The sequence below is a fragment of the Trichomycterus rosablanca genome, chromosome 9 (assembly GCF_030014385.1).
Source record: "Trichomycterus rosablanca isolate fTriRos1 chromosome 9, fTriRos1.hap1, whole genome shotgun sequence".
Classification (NCBI taxonomy): Eukaryota; Metazoa; Chordata; class Actinopteri; order Siluriformes; family Trichomycteridae; genus Trichomycterus; species Trichomycterus rosablanca.
In genome coordinates, this window is record NC_085996.1 from 3,158,381 (window position 1) to 3,173,977 (window position 15,597).

The 15,597-nt window shown below is 42.3% G+C and overlaps 1 pseudogene; it reads left to right on the forward strand.

The window, feature by feature from the left end:
* Positions 1-15,597, forward strand: part of LOC134320313 (dynein axonemal heavy chain 8-like) — a 57,633-nt pseudogene that overhangs the window by 12,500 nt on the left and 29,536 nt on the right.

The window sequence follows — 15,597 nt, forward strand, 5'->3', positions numbered from 1 at the left end:
TGTTTCCTGCAAAAAACAGAAAGACATATTCTGTACTGTAAAGTCCGGAAGCGTATTGCTGCCACACAGATGAAAAGAAATGTCAGTATGTTGTTATAAAGAGAATCAAATTTTACTTCATGCTTTTTTTACTTCATGAGTTTTGGTGTCACTGAGCAGCACAGATGATATTTTTATCACTATTTAAACACTGCGAAGGATTCTTAAATCTTAGTCTTTATATAGACGTAAAAACCGCTCACATATCTTAGACATGCACTATTCCTAATGGAGAATCTTGATCGGCACAGCAAGCTACAAGGTTACAAGCTACAGCATCTTAAATGTCTTCAAGCTGGGTTCGGCTACGCAGCATTTAAGGAAATGAACTTTTCTCGTTATTACGACATACTGACGGCTTTTTTTTCATCTGTGTGGCAGCATGGGCACCAGGTGTAAACCAAAGTATAATGTACACGCCTTTGTTAATATGTTTTTAATTGGTTCTAATCGATTATAAAGGCTAACACAGCTTTTTAAAGCACTAAGGCTGTGAATGTTAAATAAAGATCGTGAAATAATTCCAATAAAACATTATTAACTTTTTCTCCTCGTTTTAACATTTGAAAGCATCCGACATTTTGAGTTTAAAAACGTTTAAATGGAAATTTCTTCTCTAGCTGGGCGGCTGAGGAACTTCTTCCAGAGTGTTTCTGAAAACAAGAATGTGTGCAAGCCTGTAGGACTTCTAATGTCAGGGGTGAACCTCCTGGGTAAACAGCCCGGAGATGTGCTCAGTCAGTTCAGAGCCTTCAAAGTAATCTGGGATCAGGACCGAGACGACCAAGTCAAGGTAGCTCAACACTCAACTCAACTTATTAATGTAAAACGGACAAAACTACTGGACTTGGATAAACAATTACAACATGTTAAATTTGTCACAGACATTGATTAGATCAAACCCAGGTCATCAGTCCATGTCACTGTGCAGCTCTCACTTTCTCAGCGGCACCGATGTGCCACCTGAATAGATCATGTTATGTTTACATTTTGTTAGGTGTAATACAGCGGTAATACAACAGTAATACTCAGGCGGCAGGTGTTTCCAAATATTGTGCCGGCCTCATGATTGAGGAGCCGACAAATCTGTGAATAAGAAACCATGATGAATGGAAACACTTCCTACTGGAGTGACGGGTGACTGCTGTTGATCTGCGCCTTCATGCCCCCTCTGTTAGCCATATTATAGCTCCCAGTAGATGGACTTGTTACAGATAGAATGTGATATTCTGCTGGAGTTTTTTACATTGTTAAGGAGGATTGAAAATAGTTTGTAAATGGTGATTATAAGTGGAATAAACACCCAAATTTTGAAGAATCACATTTTAAAGACATCACTATAACAGTGTACATTTGTTTAATATGAAATCATAAACGCATGTTTGTGTTTTCTGTCAGGAATTCATCAGTAGCAACCCCGACCTATACCTGATAAAGGAGCAAATTTTACACTATGAAACGGTTGAACAGGAGATCGCGGACATCACGCCCATCGTCGTTTTAGGTGGAATGGAATTGTCAACAGGTAAAATAATACCAAATATTCACATTAGCTATTACAGTTGAGGTTTTTATGTGTTATGTGTGAAAAATGGCACATTAATGTCATCAAAGCTGCAGTGCATCACTGGTTTTGTTTAATATAATTATATTGCACTGTTAAATATTGAAAAAATAGGTGGATTGAAGTTAGGGTTGGGATGTGCCAGGTACGCCTATTCCACGTCTTCTGTGCATACGGCTGGTTCAGCTCAGACTCTGAAGTCATAACCTTAAATCCTACAGAATTTTACAGTGTTGCTTCATTTATTCACATGCTTGTTGTTTGTGTTGGTGATGTCTGTAGCTCCACTGAAGATGTCCCTGAGTGTGGAAGCGAAAGCCTGGAAACTGATGCTGTGCAAGTACGTACAAAAGGAATACAAGAAGAAGCTGATGGACATGATCGCTTTCATTAGTGAGCAGCAAAAAAAACTCTCACGCCCTATAGCTGACCTGGACGACGTGAGATTCGCTATGGAAGCCCTGTCCAATATCCGGGACTCAGAAATTATAATGGACATGACCATGGGGCCCATCGAGGTCCGACATAATGATAAGCCATATTTCTCATCCTTATCTTACTAATCTATGGTTTATTTTAGACATGAAATTGATTAGTGATGTTTTTAGGAAGCCTATTCTATACTAAACAAGTTTGAAGTGGAAGTGACGAAGGAGGAGGCCGAGGGTGTGGATACACTAAGATACTCTTTTGCTAAACTGCAGTCCAAAGAGGTACGTTCCTCATTCTCAACTCAGATTCCACAGTGTCTGTCTTTATGAAAGATCCATCACAGATGATTCATGGCTGATTCTTCCTTCATTTAAACATTTATTCAATCATTTATCCATTCTGGTCAGGGTCACCGTGGCTCTGGAAAGCAGTGAAAACACTGCTGGTGATGCCCTAGGTCTAAGTAATGTGTTTAGTAGTGTGTTATTAACTGCAGTCCAGCTTATATGAAATATATACACCGATGAGGCGTAACATTATGACCACCTTCCTAATACTGTGTTGGTCCCCCTTTTGCTGCCAAAACAGCCCTGACCCGTCGACTCTGACACCTTTCTATCAGAACCGGCATGAACTTCTTCGGCAGTTTGAGCTACAGTAGCTCGTCTGTTGGATCGGACCACACGGGCCAGCCTTCGCTCCACACGTGCATCAATGAGCCTTGGCCGCCCATGACCCTGACGCCGGGTTTACCACTGTTCCTGACCACTGCAGACCGGTAACACCCCACAACAGCTGCGGTTTTGGAGATGCTCCGACCCAGTCGTCTAGCCATCACAATTTGGCCCTGAAATGTAACCTTCGAGGATAAAACATTCACTTGCTGCCTAATATGCCCCCCCCCCCAACAGGTGTTGTGATGAAGAGATAATCAGTGTTATTCTCTTCACCTGATAGTGGTCATAATGTTATGCCTTGCCAGTGTATAGTTATACCCAGTAGTATAGTATTACCCAGGAAATACATCTAAACAGTGTGCCAGTGCATCACCAGGCATCCCTGACTACCTTACCCTCTCATTTACTTGCATGAGATATGTTTGTGGAAAACATACCAAACTCCTTATAGACCATTTAAAGCGTTGCTTTGAAATCGAGTCCTCTGTTCTTTCTAAAACCATGTTACATATTCTGGTGTTTTAATGAAACATGTGGGAGACGAAGGGACAGCATTTAGATGAAGTCTAATGTGTTTTTTATATAAAACCCCTACACAGAGAGCAGTCCAGCATGAACTGGTCAGTGCGCAGCCCAAGTTGAAAGAGAATCTCCTGGAATCAGTCGGCACGTTTCAGAATGACTTGATGACTTTCGGCCAGAAGTATGAAACGGTGAGCAATCAACTCATTCCTGAGGGCCACACTGACACTTTTGTTTCAGACCCGAGTCCATCTAATTGTAAGGGTGCAGGGATTTAAGTGAGTTCGGGAATAGAATAATGCAATTGACTAAATAAATCATCTTATTTTTTGTTTGAAGTAAACAGCAGACAATGAGACACTGACTAGCAGATAAACTGAAACACTTTCTTTAAGCATGATGTGCAAATAAAACAAGTACATATTTATTTAAGAACTATTGAAATGTATTTAAAAGTTAATTCTTCTGTATATAAGCAAGCAGCTTCAATTACAAAGTAATTATACCTACACAATTAATCTATTAAAGGAGCAAATATAAGAATAATAAACATTATTAAGTGAATATGTTTTGTCACCTCTGATGTTTCTGCTTTTGTATTTGTCACTAGTCATTGTTAAAATAAAGACAAACTAAAGTTTAAACACCACCCGGCCATAATAAAAAAAATATCTGGACAAAAAAACAGACAGGTTAAATTAACTAGCCAAAGATCTGAACAAGCAGCAACTATGTACAGATAATTGTCTGGTTTGAGTTTTGTCCTTGTGTGGCATGTCATCTTTCTGGTTGTTTGCTGCTGATGGTTTTCTCACTTCCCCTGTCTGGTTCCTGCAGTGATCGTCTGAGTTACACTTGCTGGCGGAGCTGCCCAGACGTTTTTGTTTTGTTTGTGCTTGTGTCTGTCTCTGTGTTCTCAGTGTTTCTGCTCTCATATAAGCTTTTTTGTCCTCGAGTCACTTTAGGCTGTGGCTTTGGTATGGTTTTGTGAATTTAAAACTGAACCAGTGATATTAACCGACCAAAGTGTGTGAGAATCACATTAGATTAGAATAAATAGAAGAAAGCCGATCATAAGAATATTATTATAAAACGGATAGTTCCGGTCCTAAAATCTGATTGGCTGAGCCGCGTTCGAAGCCGTTGTAAAATCCCCGATAAACTCACACCTATGACCGCCTCACATCATTTATTATATTTTATGTTGACCGCCGTTTTATAAAAGCAATAAGCCACTCCGCTTCGCGTCGTACCAAAAACGTCATCCCCGTGCTAAAATCACAGTAACGTACGGCCTCTCGTGGCTTATTGCTTTAATAACCTGTTGTATGACACTTAGCGATTCATATATGGTTCCTTGTCTGTCTGATATCAGGAAGGCCCGAATGTTTCAGGCATTTCACCTGAGGAGCCAGCATCAGACTTCAAATCTTCCAGGTATGACAGATGCAGAATTCAAAATGCTTTTATTCATTATTCTTTCTATATAAATCTCTCACACCTCGGCTCGTTTATACTTATAAATATTATTCATGTGACATTAGGTGGTCCCAGACATGCACTCAAAAGCAAATGTATTATAACTGTTTCAAAAACTTACTGTAATCAATACTTAGGAATATAACTCAGGTGGGATTAAGCCGGATAGGGACTCTCTCTCATAACTGATGCAATTACGACCTCTGCTGGCTAATTGATGGCACCTGCACAGAGATGGGAAAAGAGTACTGTCAGGGTGTGTCTCTCCGTACACAGTGCTGATCCGCATTGCACTCGTCAAAGTGTAGGTGTTAAGATGCATACCGCTGCTGCCCGCTTGTCGGAGGGGGCGTGTGGTAGCTTCTTTCTCCTCAGTCAGAGCGGGGGTCAGCATTGGTGGAGAGGAAGCGTGACACAATCGGGCAATCGTACGCGCTAAAAGGGGGGAAAAAGGGAGAAAATGCATAAACAAAATATTATATATATATAAATCAGCCAGACTAATGCCGACTGTACATCTAACCATTTTATATTAAATATAATTTTATTCCACCTTAAACGTGCTCTGATATTGATCTCAGACTGGGTTTGATAACCTGTGGAGGAAGTTCACCACATATTCTTCTGGAGAACAGTTGTTCGGCCTGCCCGTCACTGAATATGATGTTCTACAGAAAGCTCGGTAATTACAGTCTGTCACTGTCTGGTAAACACTCTCCAGAAACATGATGATGCTCACTGCTGATTGGCCTAAAACATGCATACAATTCTGTATTATTCCCGTGTCACTTTTCTATTCTATTATAATGGTGTTCCTCTCTCTTATGTTATTGAAACTAGGAAAGAGCTCGGGCTTCTTCAGAAGCTGTACGGCCTCTACGATGCGGTTATGAATAAGATCAGCGGCTATTACGAAATCCTCTGGACCGAAGTGGATATTGAAAAGATCAACACGGAGCTTTCAGAATTCCAAACCAGGTAACCGTCGCGACTCTTGCACAGTGTTACAGCAGCAGCTCCTCTCAGAACTGTAAGAACTCCTGTGTGTTTTGAATTGTACTCAGATGCCGAAAGCTCCCCAAAGGACTGAGAGACTGGCAGGCGTTTTTAGATCTGAAGAAAAGGATCGATGACTTCAGCGAGTCGTGCCCTCTCCTGGAGATGATGGCTCACAGAGCGATGAAGCAGAGACACTGGGAACGCATCGCTGACCTGACGCAGCACAAGTTTCACGTGGATTCGGACACGTTCTGCCTTCAAAACATAATGGAGGCCCCACTGCTGAAACACAAAGAAGACATAGAGGTAATGCTACACTGAGGCTCTGTGTATGTAGACACTGATCAGTCATAACATTATGACCGCCTTTCTAATATTGGCCCCCCTTCTGCTGCCCCATACACAACAACCCGTGATGCTCTGTGTATTCTGACACCTTTCTATCAGAACCAGCATGAACCTCTTCAGCAGTTTCAGCTACAGGAGCTCGTCTGTTGGATCCGACCACACGTGCATCAATGAGCCTTGGCCACCCATGACCCTGTCGCCGGTTTACCACTGTTCCTGACCACTGCAGAACGGGAACACCCCACAAGAGCTGCAGTTTTGGAGATGCTCTGACCCAGTTGTCTAGCCATCACAATTTGGCTTTTGTCAAATTCCCTCAGATCCTCACGCTCGCCCGTTTTTTTTTTTATATCAACTTTCAGGATAAAATTTTCACCTGCTGCCTAATACACCCCCCCCCCCCCCCCCCCCACTAACAGGTGCCATAATGAAGAGATAATCAGTGTTATTCTCTTCACCTGTCAGCGATCATAATGTTATGCCTGGTCAGTGTATGTACATACTGGTGTCTTTTGCTCTTTAGATGACATACATTGTTTTGGGTTCATTTAAGCTATCCCTGTGCTAAAGTCATGCTTAGTCTAACCAGGGTTTGAAAGAGACTTGTGTTATAATGATGACCTTACTTTTCTCCTCACACTAGGACATCTGCATCTCAGCAGTAAAGGAGAAGGATATCGAGGCCAAGCTGGCACAGGTGGTTGATTTATGGTACAGTCAGTTGCTCACATTTATGGCTTTTAAAGGCAGAGGAGAGCTGATGCTTAAAGGAGCTGAGACGGCAGAAATCATCACTGCCATGGAGGACAGTCTGATGGTGCTTGGATCACTTCTAAGCAACAGGTAAGTTTCATCAGGTTCTGTTCATGTCTCACACACTGATGTTCTCATTAGAAATAACAGTCTAGACTAGCACTTTGTAGATTTTTTGGTATTGCTTTGACCATTGCTTTGATGAAGTTTAAATATAGAGACTATTCTCCTTTATACGGATGTATAGGGGTTCAGTAAGCTTAGCAAGCTTAAACAAATAAAACAGTGATGACTTCTGTCTGTTTAAACACTGGAGCATAGTCATAATGCACATAAAACTTTCTTTGTTATGGTAATTTTGGTAGATTGAGGGGTGCAAGTCATAATTCTGATGATTCTACAGATTCATTATAGGGTAAATTAGTTTAGTATTTCATTGAACTTAATTAATCAAACTAAAGTTTATTTAACTGTGTAGTGGGCGCTCTGTGTGGGTGGCACATGGGTAAATAAGATAAGATAAGATTCCTTTATTGATCCCCATGGGGGAAATTCGAGTGTTACAGCAGCTCCAGTACAGTGTAAGTAGAGTAAATACAGTAAATGAAAATAGAGTAGAATAAAATAAAAAATAAGGAAATTATCAAATAAATGATGGTAAATAAAGTATGGTAAATAATGCTCGCTTACTACCACTGGCATCCAGGGTTCAGTGCTATCGGTCAGTTCAGCGTCTACATACAGGCATGATTGGCTATGCCTGAGGTGGGGGGTAGCCAGGACCCTGCAATGGATCGTCGTCCTGTCGGGGGTGTGTTACTGCATTGCGCCTGATATTTCCAGGACCCACCAAGACCCTGACCAGGATAAAGCAATGGTAAAAATGAAATGAAACTGTGTAGTTCAATTTAATTTTGTGTTTGTACGATTTGTGTAAATTCTATTTATTTAAAGTATCCTCCAGGCCACCCAAAGAGGACGGGGGTCCCTGCTGAGTCTGGTTCCTCTCAAGGTTCCTTCCTGTATTTTTAAGGGAGGTTTCCTTGCCACTGTGGCCCTCGGCTTGCTCAATAGGGGTTTTTGATCTGTTGGTCCCGGACTTTGTAAAGTTGCTTTGAGACAATGTTTATTGTAAAAAGCGCTATATAAATAAATGTGACTTTACTTGACTAGTAAAAAACTCTTTTTAAGGAAGGGACACAACCCAACACTCACAGCTGTAATCGATCGAACCAGTTTGTTTCAATCCCAGGCAGTGGTGCTACCAACCTGGCTGGGCAACCAACAGGCACATTAGGTTTCATTGCAGCTGTACGGTTGTGCCCTTCGTTGTCTGGCCGAAGCACCTGCACTAGCGTTGCTCATGATTTGCTTAGCGTGGCAGCACTATATGAGACTCAGCCACTGGCAGGTGAATAGATGTGGCAGCGACTGGTAATCTCTGTTTGATTTCTCTGTACATAGATACAACACTCCTTTTAAGAAAGACATCCAGAACTGGGTTTTTAAGCTCTCCACATCATCAGACATCATCGAGCAGTGGCTGCTTGTTCAGAACCTGTGGGTGTACCTGGAGGCCGTGTTTGTGGGTGGAGACATTGCCAAGCAGCTTCCACAGGTACATCATTAATCTGCAGCCTGTATGTTTACTCACCTGTAATCATGAACTGCTTCATTTACGTATTATTACCTTGTAGGAAGCGAAGCGCTTCCAGAACATCGATAAATTATGGATAAAGATCATGCAGAGAGCCCATGAGATCCCCAGTGTGGTGCAGTGCTGCGTGGGAGATGAGACCATGAGCCAGCTTCTACCTCACCTGCAGGAGCAGCTTGAACTCTGCCAGAAATCTCTCACAGGGTATGAACACAGCCCCACACTGTACAGGGTGTCGATCTATTTCAGGGCAGAAGAAAACCCATATGGACAAGCGAAGAACATACAAAACTTCTCATGGTGGATGTATATCAAGCAACAAGTGGCAGTGGTGTAGCTTGAACCAGCTTATATATTGCCCATTGACCAAAGGCACGGATCAAACCTAGGTCTGCAGAACTCTGGTTTCACCCCTTCTTATTATTCAAATGATTCACATGTTTCAGACACAACCGCTGAAATTCATGATATAAAACTATAATACTGTGCAGCAGCAGTTTAGGGAAGGTCCTTTCTGTTCCAGCATGACTGCGCAAAGAAGCTCCAGTGTCCTGCACAGAGCTCTGACCTCAGCCCCACTCAACAGCTCTGGGATGAACCAGAACATTAACATCGATGCCCAGTCGTACTAATGCTCTTATCACTGAGTGGGCACAAATTCCCATACTTCAGAACAGAGGCTGTTGTTCGAGCTAAAATATCACACAGAGGTCACTAGATAGGGCAAGCCGTAGCCTGGCGCTTAGGGTACTGGACTAGTAACCAGAAGATCGCTGGTTCAAGCCCCACCACTGCCAGGGTGCTGCTGTTGGGCCCTTGAGCGAGGCCCTTAAACCTCAATTGCTCAGACTGTAGACTGTACTGTAAGTCGCTTTGGATGAAGTCGTCTGCTAAATGCTGAAAATGTAAATAGGATGTCTAACACGCTCACGGTCCAAATACTTTTGGCCATATAGCATGCATCTGTGTAGGCATGAACACAGTGTGAGCCATGTCTTTTACATGATAAATCACTAGATCAGTGCTAACTAACTAAACCTGGACATACAATTCAAAGCAAATGTCCTATTTATTTTTTAATTAATTAATTTATTTATTTAATTGAATGTAGAAAATGTCAGCAAATCACTGATTTGATGCTAACAAACAAACAAAAACACTCACATTATTATTTTCCTCACTGTCCACACATCCCTCATCCCAAAACCCTGTATTATTACCGTGCATTAGTGAGGCTTTATCTAAGCACATGTGACAGCAGCTGTCTCAAAACATCTGCATCATCAGGCTTCACCTGTTTCTGTACAGCTACCTGGAAAAGAAACGACTGCAGTTCCCCCGCTTTTTCTTTGTGTCCGATCCTGCTTTACTGGAAATCCTCGGACAAGCCAGTGACTCTCACACCATCCAGGTACGAGCGGCGCACCAGTATAAACGCTCTCCACGTCAGTCCAGCTTCATAACCATCTTTGCACTCGTGATTGCAGGCTCATCTCCTGGGAGTGTTCGACAACGTCAGTGAGGTGGAGTTTCATGTCAAGGACTACGACAAGATTTTGGCGGTGATCTCTCAGGAGGGCGAGAAAGTACCCGTACGTATCAGCTGGAGCTCAGAAGTGTGCGGTTGTATTTATTTCCACACACACAGGGGAACAGAGTACAGATGAGAAGTAGGGGTGGGTGATGTTTCCAAAATCCTTCATCTTATCACGTCAAATAGAGATCAGTCGTAGTTAGTGATCAGCCAGGATTATAAAGGGCAACGGTAGGTGAGGCTGGGACAGTGGGAGCCTAGTGGGTGGAGTTTTAAGCTGTCAACTGAAAGCTTGAGAGTTCGAATCCCGGCTCTGCCATGCAGCCACTGTTGGGCCCTTGAGCAAGGCCCTTAACCCTCTCAGCTCTAGGGGCGCTGTACGATGGCTGACCCCAGCTTTGACCCAAGCTTCCGAAACAAGCCGTGATATGCGAAGAAAGAATTTAGTCGTTCTGTACGTGTGTATATGTATATATGACAAATAAAGGCATTCTATTCTATTTTATTGTTGTGTTAAAAACACTATATAGACAAAAGTATTGGGACGCCCCTTCTAATCTTTTAATTAATGTGTTTTAGGCACAACAATCTATAACATGTGTAATAAATCAATTATACAAGAAGTCATGAATTCAACTTTGCAGCAACAGTTTAGGGACTTCTCTTTCCTGTTCCTGTTCCAGCATGACTGTCCCCCTACATGAAGAAAAGCTCAATTTAATGAAACTTCACATGCTGCCATCATCTGTACTACTGAATGGACACAAATTCCCATAGACATACCACAAAGTCTAACCCTAGAAGCTTCTTAGTAAAGCGACTGTTCTACCTGAAAAAGTCACTTTATTTTAGACAGTGTATTGTCTAAGCAATTAGGGGTTAGGGCCTTGCTCAACAGTGCCAACCTGGCGGTGGTAGGGCTTAAACCAGTGACCATTTGGTAACTGGTCCAGTACCTTAACCACTAGGCTACAGCTGCCCTTAGTGAGGCGTTTTGCAAGCTCATGGTCAGGTGTCCACATACTTTTGGCCATACAGTGTAGATCCAGTTGCCTCTTACCTTATTTGATGTTATGTTATGACATTTTTTAATGAACGATCTGAAGTAAAGACTCTCGCAACCTGTGAGTTAATGAAATAAATTGATGATAGAGATAAATAGAGATAAACAGTGCACCTCTAGTGGTGTGGTATTTTATATATACATTATATATACATCCTACTCACTAAGAGGAAGAACCAGTAATAAAGTTTTTATTTCTGTGTTGATTATGATAATTGATTTGGATGGAGCTGCTCTGATGTGCTGTGTGTGTTTACCAGCTGGACAAACCAGTAATGGCGCGCGGTCCTGTGGAACTCTGGTTGGGAGAGTTACTGGTGCAACAGCAAGCCTCACTGCACTCAGTCATAAAAGCAGCTCAGCTGCAGATTAATGAGCCCGACTTCCAGCTCCTCACCTTCCTTAACCAGGTCCAAGCTCAGGTACGCAACAGCTCAGAGCGTGCGTATCATAACAATGCGTATAACATATAGCACAGCCTTAAAAATACATGCACCGGTGATGTTCCTCTCCTTCAGGTGGGCCTGCTGGGCATTCAGATGCTCTGGACTCGAGACTCAGAGGAGGCACTGCAGAATGCCAAGAAGGACAAGAGGGTCATGTCTGTGACAAACCAGAAGTTTCTGGATCTGCTGAACACGCTGATAGCACAGACGACTCACGACTTGTCCAAGTTCGAGCGTGTTAAGTTTGAGACGCTGGTTACAATCCACGTCCATCAGAGAGACATTTTTAATGATTTGGTAAGAATATGACTTCTGTAATCACGTGATTCCTTTTATGGCATGTTTATCAGCATCTTTATCCTGGTCAGGGTCGCTGTGGGCTCGCTTTCACCGGAACCCACCCATCTCAGGACTTCAGCTATCCCCACACTCCTTAGACATAGCTAATTATATCTGTGTAGACGCCTCGCACCGCTGAGGTTCGAATCTGGATCTCAGCATGAGTGTGATAGACCTCTGCACCACCCGAGCACCCAGTCCTTTCATTTTATCTTTATATCTTTATATTCTGGCTTATAAAAAGAGAGTTATTAAATTAACATCATTGTTTATCATCATTTTTTATATTTTTGTTGTACAGTCTTGGGCAAAAAAGGTAAAAATGGAGTCAGAAGATGTTTTGAAAACATTTAATCATCTAGACATGTTACTTTGAGTTTTATATCAAGCATTGAAATCCGTTCATGAATTTTTCTGTGTATAAGAAGATTTTCCACCCAACCGAGCAGTGCGGAACAAACGGTGGCTCAGATCTTCCTTCTGGATCATTTTCTGACCGGCCAGTTGTTGTTAGGACCATTATAAGGAATTTTGGGTTGTGTGCACACACCACACACACACACACGTAGTTTACGATGAAATAAATCTCTTTCCTCTCTGTGATGTTATCTGTTCAAAAAAGCATCACACTTTTTTACCCACCCATTTTATATTCCATACAAACATGAATGTTTACTTTGTCTAGCGTCAGTAAATCCTTACCAGCGTGTTATTATTTTATATACTAATAAATACAAGGTTAAAGCGCAGTTGTAGTCTGTATCAGGAATAGAATTAACCGTAGCCCTGTGCTTGTTAGGTGAAAATGAACATCAGGTCCCTCGGTGACTTTGAATGGCTGAAGCAGAGCAGATTTTATTTCCGGGAGGATCAGGATCACGTCGCAGTGTCGATCACGGACGTCGACTTCATCTATCAGAACGAGTTTTTAGGCTGCACGGACAGGCTGGTCATCACTCCTCTTACAGACAGGTGCTTCTACTCGTCCTTTAGGAGGTCCTCGTGTACATTCAATAGAAATAACAATAATGTTTTTCTCCCAGGTGTTACATTACCTTAGCTCAGGCGTTAGGTATGAGTATGGGCGGAGCTCCTGCTGGTCCGGCTGGGACGGGCAAAACCGAAACCACCAAAGACATGGGCCGCTGCCTGGGGAAGTACGTCGTGGTCTTTAACTGCTCCGACCAGATGGACTTCAGAGGACTGGGCAGGATTTATAAAGGTGATTTTATTTAGTCAGTCAACACGGCGCTACACTATAGGTCAACAAGTATATGGACACCTGACCCTGAGCGTATTGGTTACCCGTTCCAAACTCATTAGATTTAATATGGACTTGCCTTTCTATACGATTTTGGTAGTGTGCATGTGGAAATTTGTGTCCATGTAGGTAAATGTTGGGTGAAAAGACCTGGCTTACAATCAACATTCCAGTTTTTGCTCACTTGTGTTCAGTGAGATTGAGCTCAGGGTGTTCTACATCGGGGGAGCCAAAAAAATGGGTTGCAGAGAAAAGATTAACAGAAATTAACTTGTACAAGAACGCCCCCTTGTGAAGGCTTTACGTTACATCTCGTAGACCACAGTGGGACCAGATTGCTACCATTTTTATTAATGAAGTATTATTTGTTTTGTGTTTTGTTTTAATGCATTGTTTGTGTGGCCTGGCTTGCTGTAAAAATCATGACATAGAGAACATGTGAGACGTTTAAAAAAAAGTTTGAAAAACTCTGATTTACATGATACTTGAATTCTTCCACACCAGAGACTTTAACCTTTGTGCATAGTTCACAGAAGAATAGTCATACTGGAACAGGAAGGGACCTTCCCCAGAATGTTGTCTAAATGTTTATAGCATAACATTATAGCATATAGCATTTTTACCACTCTTAGTATTGTGTATAGAGAAACATGTAAACGTAATGATTAGGAGGGGTGTCCACACTTTTTGACCATATAGTGTGTAACAGCAGAATAAGTCTGTATTAAAGAGACGTATCTGAGTGTGCCATCAGTCCAGATTTTATTCAGAATGGTACTGAGGATAAAACGATCACGTATATCCACTCTAATAAAGGACTTTCTGTTAGGTCTGGCTCAGTCTGGGTCCTGGGGATGCTTCGATGAGTTTAACAGGATCGACCTGCCCGTGCTGTCGGTCGCTGCACAGCAGATCCACATCGTCCTGAGCGCTCGCAAAGAGCGCAAAGCTCAGTTCCTCTTCACCGACGGAGACTGTGTGGATCTGAACCCCGAATTCGGACTCTTTATTACCATGGTAACGTATTTACAGATGTTCAAATATACACGTGTGGTCCATATTTTAGCACCTTTGATTGTTTGGTATAAAAAGCCAATCATTAGATAAAAATGGACATGGAGTAAGTGAACGTTGTGTCATCAACATCTTGCCCAAATACATTCAACACAACATTGACATTTCAGTCATGTAAGAACAGTAATATAAGAAACACAGTGAATGACACGGGCAGGATTAAAGGCGTCCTTTACTTTAAACTAATGTGTCTTGTTATAGAACCCGGGCTACGCCGGTCGCCAGGAACTGCCCGAAAATCTAAAGGTGCAGTTCAGGACCGTTTCTATGATGGTTCCTGACAGACAGGTGAGGTTTTTATACACTGGTACTGGTACGTGAACTCATTTCCCTTCTGTAGAAGCTCAGCTAAGCGAACCCTCTGTGTTTCAGATCATCATGAGAGTCAAACTGGCCAGCTGTGGTTTCATCGAGAACGTTATACTGGCTCAGAAGTTCTTTGTGCTTTATAAACTGTGTGAGGAGCAGCTCACGAAGCAGGTACATGTCAGCAAACACACACCAAATGGCCAAAAGTATGGAAACACCCATCCTAATTATTAAAGGTGGATGGAACGCGCAGCCTTCCTGACTCAGCAGTGTACTGAGCATGTGCAGTTCATCCAGTTTCATTATTGATCAGTGGTGTATCTGTGAGATCAAATTCAGATGTTGAATGCTTGCTTGTAGTTAAATCAAACATATTTTCATACAGTTTGTATTATAATTAATAACAAAATGGGCGCTCAGGTGGTGCAGGGGTAAATTCCGCGGGCGTAGCGTACTACCGCTGGGATCCAGGGTTTAAATCGGCGCTGCTGTTGGACGTCTACATACAGACATGATTGACCATGTCTCAAAGCTAAAGGTGGCCGAGGGTTCGTTTCTGACCAGGGTGTGTTTCTGCATTGCGCCCAGTGACTCCTAAAAAAGTGGACCCACCGTGACCCTGACCTGGATAAAGGATAAAGTGGTAAATAATAAAAAAGAAACAATAATGATAAAAGTGATTAAAGCATTCGTGGTAAATTGCGCTGAGCCACTAACACTGAGATCCTTGGTGCTATCGGCCGGTCGGGCATCCAGATACAGATATAATTGGCTATGCCTTGGGGGATTTGGAATTGGGGGCTGAACAGCCTAGCCATTGAGAGGTGCACTCGTCAGGGTGCATTCACTGCCGGTCCCAAGCCAAGATAAAATAAAAAAAGGCATCCAGTGTAAAGACTGTACACACACCAGATCTGCTGTGGTGACCACGAATATGGAGCAGCCAGAAGATCAAATAAATCTGGTCAGTTAGAGTTGATCAGTGAACAGTTACAGAATATAAATAAGGATTTTTTTTTTTCATACTGGATTGTATATAATTCTGTTCACTTGTTGTTAAGAATGTAAATCAGAATATTCATGTATAAACTCTTCTCTCTC